Here is an 8,408-nt window from a genome sequence, read left to right on the forward strand (position 1 = left end):
CAAACATATGCACTCTGTACTCAAACACAGACAGATGGCTTAGGAAGGTGTGGAAACACAAATAAATACTCACACAAATACAACCAGACACAGCACATAACAACTTCTTATTTATATTATTCTTCAACAAGCCAGTTTTAATCAATTCATCACTATCGTCAAGATGTTTTTCAGTTATGAAAATCTGCCTTATGACATTCACCCTGGCAAAAGCCTTCAAGACACCTAGGGCTGTATATTAAAACACAAATATATTGTTCTTCTGCCTCGTGTTGGAATCGCTGGAGTCAAGTATTTATAGGTTTACAAAAAAGGGTCTAAGCAAACTTCCCTGCCAATTTGAACCAACGCATCACCATCATGACTCCTCATTCAAGAAAGGAACCGAAATTGATTGGCCAAAGAAGAAGTTGACCGAGGGATAGAAGAAGAAGAAGAAGAAGAAGAAGACAGCGGGATGATGTTGGACAGCTGCGAGAAAGAGTTAAAGGCAGACGCACGATAAAAGAAGAAACTGACACCAAATTGAAGTTGAGAAAAACATTACTCCTACACTATAGTTGAACTTTTTCTTCAGTTGATCAATTTGCTTGATGTATCATCATTGATTGTCTTGCAATAAACAATTTGTCGCCCATTGGCAAATTACACTCCAAAAATTAAATAACTGTTCCCCTGCAGTTACTTTTCTATGAATGTGTTTTTTTCTCCTTTTGTACTAGTTCCTCCTGGATATGTGCCTGTATCTTTTTTTTTTCTCTGCGCTGCTCGATGTGGTCGTTCATGAAGGTCCTGTATGGAGGGACAGAGATAGCAGGCCGGGTCGCTGATTTCTGCTTCTCAGCAGTGCATTGATTTATCTAGTTTAATGCTCTGTGACTTACACAGATCAACTTGTTTATCAAGTTTTACATCTGGAATCTGCACACTTTATGCACTTCCACACTTTCGCCCATGGACCATGCATTCGCATTTTTCATACTTCATTTTCATGTCTTTGCTTTGCTGAGTATGTGACTCTCCCTGCAACCAAATTGACCTACGGGTACAAATAAAGAAACCTTAAATGCTCGTCTATTCACTTCCGAAAGTGCTGCAAATACATCTGCTGCACATGATGGCATCAGAAAATCTGAACTGATGCAACGGGCCCATCACTAACTGTAAGCTTCTTCATTAGGTGTTAAGATTGAATCTGTTTTTTATATCTGCTTGATAGAAGTGTGAAGCAAAGTGTGAGGAAGTGTGAGGAAACACACCTTTGGCCTGAAAGTTCCAGGTGCTGAAGCTCCCCCATATCAGAGCATTAAAAAGTGGTTACATAACCCTCTCCCCTTCCCTTCTGCAGGCAATATTTTTATGCACAAGTATGCCGATCTAACAGCATAAAAGACCCAGCCAAAGTGCCATAGAGAGGAGCATCCTGTCTCCGCTAATGAGACCCAGATGATTCGCTGTGTTTGCGCAGATTAAATGATTGTTGGTATACACACTTCTCCACCCACAAATAAGTGACAAACCCAAACTTTAAGGACGAAAAACAGAAGTGGCTCTTCTTTTTTCCAGCACAGACACAGAGTACCCTGCTGTACTGCAACTGGGAGGTTTACTCAGAGTGGCACTGACAGTGTGTGGGACATTGAGGTCAAAGTGTTTTGTATTCACAGAGCTGAACGAGGTCATGCTACTGTAAGTCACATTTTACAAGGTCAATACACGCTAAAGGATTGATCCGGCAGTACCTAAATGGGTGCCTCTGCACGCTTACAAAAGTGGAACTCTTTCCGAGAAGGATAGGAAGCTGTACTCGTGGTGTGGACAGTTTATAACAATTAAAAAATATAAAAATCTGTCGCAATATGAAAATTCATTTGAACCTGTTTTCTAAGATGCAACTCCATTTCCTGTATTTGAGAGGAAAAAAACTGTAGCCTGGGACTCCTGCACATGCTCCCAAGTTCAAAAGGGATGTAGCATCGTTGACGAGTGGCTGTGATCAGGGATAACTAAAAAGCCAAATACACATATATGCATGTATGCATGTATTAAAGAGGCTTTTATACAACAGAGAAAGAAGGCTAAAAAATCAAACAGCGTGGTAACACTGAATATAAGCTGAACGCTGAAGGACAATTTTCTTAGTGGAGAAAGAATTCTGAATTTCTTCTCAAGCTTCACCTGCTGCTATGACCTTGGAAGGCTTGAAAGGCTTTCAAAACCAGACAGTTTAAAGTTCTGCTCCTGTGCTGATACACCCTGTAGCATCACATCACATGCAATTTGTTGCGCAATTCCAGCTACATAAAGCACGAAAAGCTGGAACAACTTTCAGGCCAGTTCATGTTGTAGGCTGCTAAATGGGAGCAGAAAAAGGGAGCCCATTATCAACATGATATAATGGACTGTGCACAACATGTGCACAAGCATATTATTGCATGCTCTTGTGATTGTACCAGATTAGACATAATGGGCAGTTGATAGCATAGCATCAGTGTAAATCACTGCTCTTTCTTTGCTGCTTTATTTATTGTGCTTGCTCCTGTATACAGTCTTGTTCAGGGACATTATGCTGTAATGCTGCTCGAACATGAATCAATATTTATGAATTACAGAGCTCCTACTCTAATGGCAAGTTACTGCAATGCTGTACCAAGGAACAAATGTATTTAGTGCATACAGTGATGACGGATAACAAACTACCCAAGAATCTAGCAATTCATAATTTGTAGGGTTCTGTACAATTCTATGTTAAATGTACGAATTAAAAAAAATCCGGACTTTTGACACGATAACGCGGGTGAATTCTGAGAAAAGAGGGTGAAGGTCTTTTGGTGTCTCTAAGAGAAGAGTAACTGGATCATCAACAAGGGGCTGTATTGTCACTTTGTTGACTTCTGGTTACCATAGTGATCTTTTAAAAAAAAAAAAAAGACGAAAAAGGTATTATGTTAAACATCAATCCTCTATTGGGTGACCCTGAAGTAAAAAGAAATCTATTCAAAAAATACTCTTCACATCAGTCATCTACTTCTTCGTATCACTCCTTGTTGACTCATTCCCACTTCTTTCTTTCCTACTTCAGTACGCATTTCCTTGTTCCCTCCCTGTTCGCCCATACACAGCATTAATAGTTAAGAGCATTTTATGCAGACAGTGAGTTTCGGTGCCCTGTGCTCTTCAGGATCATGGATCTATGGCAATAAAGCTGGGTGGCAGGCAGGCCAGTTAGAGGCCCCCCCCCCCCACCCCTTGTACTCCAAGTCCAGGCCAGGGCACATCTGTCTGGCTGACTGGCCAATTCATGGCCCCTGGATCCCTGAGCTATTATGCACACAGCTGACATGCACACACACACACACACACACACACACACACACACACACACACTCTTGTGCACAGACAAACTTGCAGGATTCATGCACCATTTGCTCAGTTATCTGTCAAGCTCACGTCACACTTCTGCACCTTTTACCTACAAGCAAAGGCCACAGGCAAAGAGTGACACCTCCAAAAGCCTAAATAACAGTGAGCCGCTGTGTCCTCTCTTCTAACACTGTAATTCTCACTCACCAAACACAGCATCATATTCTCTCTCAATACAATGTTTATGAGATGGGATGGTAGTTTGTATAAGAAAGAATGACAGTGTTTCTAAGAGAATAATGGTATTTTAGACAGCGGTGGTGTGTGTGTGTGTGTGTGTAAAAGACTATAATTATATGTGAGAAAGAGAGATAACCTCCATGACAGAAATAAAAAAAACATTGTGTTTGAAAGAACAATGACTGTTTAGGAAGTTTCTTGAAACAGCCTGCTACCTCCCGAGCAGCTTTCCTCGCTGTGTTCAGGATTGAAGGTTGAATTTAATATCAAGCTGCAGAACAATTTTAAGGACGACTTCAAAGTTCACAGAGCTTTGTTGGAACAACAACAAGGTCGCCGGCAACTTGATTTTTTTTTTCTGATGATTTCTCTTCTGCACTTCATGGTTTTAAGCACAGTGGGAGAACATCAACTGAAAATGTTTCAATGGAAGTCTCTTAACGAACACCAGTACTCCATGAAACATATACTGTGTAAGATACTATCATTCTGTTTTTGCACAAACTACTAATGCTATTTGAAGCTCCTAGTGTTGCTAATGTTCTGTTTCTACTGTGTAAAGCACTGAATTGCTCTATGTATGAATGGTGCTTTATAAATACACTCCCCTTGCTTTGCCTTACTATTCTCAATCCAACACACCTACTCCTGAAAGCAGTCTCATTGCTTCATTCAACAAATGTACTCACTATGTTTGTGTTGTCTGTTTACTTGCCCAAAACAGCCCGTGTGTGCAGCGTCTGTACATTTGCTAACCAGCAGCTGTGCGTGGACTGTGTGTGCACTGAGTGAGCTAACACGTACGTTTGTGTGACGACGCTGAATTGTACTGACCTCAAAATGTATCCTACAAGAAACAACAACCCCTCTATTGTTTACTATGAGTTGCGTTTACCCTCACATTTCCTCTTGTTTCTGCAGAGGAATCGCTGAGTCCAAAACGTGTGTCCCACACATCTTTGCATTGATATGGCATGCCTTTAAAATGTGTCTAAAAGTGAAATGTCACCCGACGGCTTAAGATGTACGTGTAACAGAAATGAGTGCTGTGTGCAGGACATTGCAGAAGTGTGTATGAATGAAAATCACTCAGTGTCCACTCTATTAAGTATACAGCTGCGCATTAACCAAACACAACAGCTATGACAAAGACACGGTGTACAATGTTCATTTTTGGTTGACAGTGTTTGAAATATGTGCATTTGATTGTGTGTGTTTCCTCTGACATAAGAGTGAACGGTCGTGTTGTAGTGGACATCACATTGAAGTGTTTATCTTTTTCTCTCTGTTAACAAACATGAAGTGGGCAGAATAATAGAAACACCTCTCAATATACTACTTTCCACAGTAACATCATTACTAAGAAACCAAACACTTCATGGGAAATTGTGATTTTAATAAAAAAAATAACTTAACGGGCTTTAACACAATAGTCGTAGATGCTTATGTGTACTTATCGTATGGTGACAACTGAGTGTCTGTGTGTTGGAGAGTAATGGATGTAGATTATGTTAGTGAGAATAAAATCATGATTGAGGACTTAAGAAGGTTTACTAATGTGTAAGGAAAAGGTTGTGGTGCTATGTGTTTGTGACCTAAACAGCGGCTCATAAGTATTAGTCCAGGCATATGTCCATGTGTGTTTAGAGAGACCACATATATTTTATATATGTATTTATATTAGAGCTGTTAGCATTAATCACAGTTAATTAAGGCCAGATAATAATGCATTAATTGTTTTTAATCGCGATTTAGCACATGCTATTTTGTCCCCTTAGGCGCACCGTAGACAACCATCTGCAGTGTCTTCCAGTAGTCACAGTGATGGAAAAGAACGACACTGCTGCACCTCTGAATGTCTCATCATTCACTGTAAAAAAAACTTTTAACAGCTCAGTTGACGAGTCAGAAGGAATATCCACGCTGTGATATCAAAGAGTTCCCTTTTTATCGTTCCTCTGAGCTGTTTTCATTTAGTTTTTGATCCACAACGAGCATCTTTTTTCCGTGGTTAAGTTAATGTTGTAACTTCTGATCTACCAGAAAGTCTTTACATTATTATGACCCTAACCCTAACCTAAGACAGTGCACAAATTCAAAATAAAAGCCTAACAATGTTTAAAGTAATGGAATATCAAACATGCGATTAAAGACGTGATTTATCACGATCAAATATTGAAATTTTGCGATCAATCGGGATTAGAAAATGTTTATGGTTTGACAGCCCTAATGCATGCACAGGAGGAAAAAAAAAAGGCTACAGATAGATCTCAGAATGTGCCGTGCAGGTGTGCAACTGAACCCGAGAGAGCTTGTTTATTTCCATGACATGAAGGTAGGGAGGGATGATGGGATTGAGGGGTGGATGAGTTGGAAGGGAGGAGGAAGGAGCGCTCCAGTCCTGTCGCCTTGGGTGCATCAGCAGCAGGAATTGTTCTGTGCCCTGTGGGGGCCATCTGACTGTTCTGTCACCCTCCACAGAAGGCTGACTGTGCCTTAAAGTGCTCGGCCCCGTGCCTCTAGTTCGACATGCTTGATGTTTAATACATACACAGGGAGAATATTGAGAACGCCTCAGGAGGATGCCGTACACACAATGTAAGGGAGACAGTTTTTTTTTTTGTCAGTTTGTAGAACAACTAAGAATAGAGGAGCTCATGTACAAAGTGTGCGTGGGCCGGCTGTGAACATAATTGCCCAGAATTCGAACCATAGCTGGAGCTTCATCGCAAATTTCAAACATAGGAGAACCAGGAGTTAAGCACCTCTCAACAAAACGCACTCATTGTGAGTGGCGGGCAGTTTCATACTGGCGAGTGTACAATGCACTGACTTGCCTATGCCAGGAAATACGTCGCATTCATACATTCTGTTTCAGTCAAGATAACAGTCATTAACAGAGCTGATATGCCTCTCCCAATGTGCATCTGCACGTCAAGTGTGATGTAATTCAGGGCATCTCTCCTCAATAAGGCAAAGGAACGGGCCTCAGGGGTGACCCTCCTGCTTAAGTCAACACAATGAGTGTAATGAGGTGAGATAGACACACACACACTTTGGCACACAGGCACAAACACACACTGGAGGTGGGAACCCTTGCTGCATAGTAAGTGGGTTTCATTCATCGACATGCACCGAGCCTGCTGTAGAAGTTCTACTCACACCCACACATTCAGCAGCACAGCGAGGATCTCACACCGCAGCTTATTACAGGTGAGGGCATCATTACACACTGGTTTAGATATACAGGCAAGGATTTCCACAGTGAGAAATCACAACCATTCCAAGGTAGACAGACTTAAAATTAACCAACCATGTATCTTAACTGACAGGCGACCCATTTTGGTGGGGGAAACAGCTGATCACTGGGGAGAATAAAACACAATATAGGTATTAAAGGCCATTTTTCCCGCTTGACATGTCTGTTTCTCCTCTCTTGCACCCAACAGTCTCTAAGTTCATCAAATCTGACTCCATAATTAATCGTCCCTGCTGTGTAAGTACTAGGACTGCTGCATTTCTCTTATCATCACGTACTGTACAGCTACCCACGCCCTCCCGGCCATGAGTGGATTAATGATGAGTGGCTGTGATAGGAGAGCCCCTCACAAAGACTTTATCAATTAGCCTGGCACTGACACTGCGGTCGCAGCGTGCAACACATGTTCCCCCTAATCCAAAACTTTAAAGGGACACGATCACCCTCCACATACAATACACCGCATGGCATTAAACCTTGATGCGTGCATGCATTAAGTTACAGATATGTAAAAAAAAGGGGAGGGGGGGAAGTGCACCATTTACAAACCAGCAAGGAAACTTTCACACATCGCTTAACCAACCGGTTATGCTGCACTTCACTTGGAAACCTATGAATGATTGATCAGACAGGTGGGATCGAGAATAATTCAGAGGCAACAAAAAAAAAAGAAAGAGAGGGGAGGACACGCTGAGCGGTCCAAACCTGTGCAGATGTCACCAAAGTGAAAGCAGAACGAGAGAGACACAGATCGGATGGATTGTACTCACAAGCCCCCAGGTGCGTTAGAGGAGCATCCCGGTCCCTCAGGGCCAGCTCTTCAGATGAGTTCTCCCGGGACAGCGCGCCTTGGTCCTCACTATCATTCTTTGCAGAAGCTGCAGCCTCCTCACAGCCTCACCTTACTCTTCTTCTTTGACATCACATGAAGAAGAAGAAAAAAAAAAAAAAAAAAAGGAGCAGCGTGCCGGATGAAATCGCCTCTGATTATTATTTCGGGGTTGTAGTCGTCCGTCTGTGTATGTGGAGCACAAGTGACAGCAGCGGATTGCTATTTGAGGGGATGCTGACGCGCAACCGGAGGGGCTCGCCTCCTGCCTTTCTCAACTGGCTCCATCAGCTCTCGGTTAGACAGCAGCACCATGTGACTGAAGCCAATGTCAAGGCAGACGCACCACCAACATGATTTCCGGTGAAAGCTTTCAAAACAAAAGGCTCCATTGACAAACAGGGGAAAGACGGCCTCGCCTACATATTTAGGTAAAACACTAAACACTAAGATAAAAAAATAAGTCATTAGATGTCGGGAAAAAAATGAATTAACAAACGAGGAAATGCGGCACAAACACTAAATTCAAGTTTAGCCTACCGTATAGCTCCTACTAATGTCTTAGTCTTTTAGAATAAAAAAAAAAAAGTATCGTTGTATCTGTTGCAAGTTTGAAACCTGAAACCTTAAATGTTGTAGTCTATATCCTATGTACAGCCTACTAAAGAATTTAGGTGTTAAGTAGGCATGTTTCTAATTCTTCAATCAATGTAGGGC

The 8,408-nt window shown here is 41.8% G+C and overlaps 1 protein-coding gene across 3 annotated transcripts in view; it reads right to left on the reverse strand.

Moving 5' to 3' along the window:
* The window catches only part of LOC109980978 (uncharacterized), a 41,533-nt gene extending 33,535 nt beyond the window's left edge, over positions 1-7,998 (reverse strand). For 2 of the 3 annotated variants that reach the window (XM_029276570.2, XM_065961491.1), the window contains exon 1: positions 7,633-7,998. The gene's annotated coding sequence lies outside the window, so the exon portion shown is untranslated. The remainder of the gene's footprint in view (positions 1-7,632) is intronic. The other variant, XM_065961493.1, reaches the window with a different exon arrangement.
* Between the last annotated feature and the right edge of the window lie 410 nt (positions 7,999-8,408).

Source organism: Labrus bergylta, chromosome 12 (genome assembly GCF_963930695.1).
Source record: "Labrus bergylta chromosome 12, fLabBer1.1, whole genome shotgun sequence".
Taxonomy (NCBI): domain Eukaryota; kingdom Metazoa; phylum Chordata; class Actinopteri; order Labriformes; family Labridae; genus Labrus; species Labrus bergylta.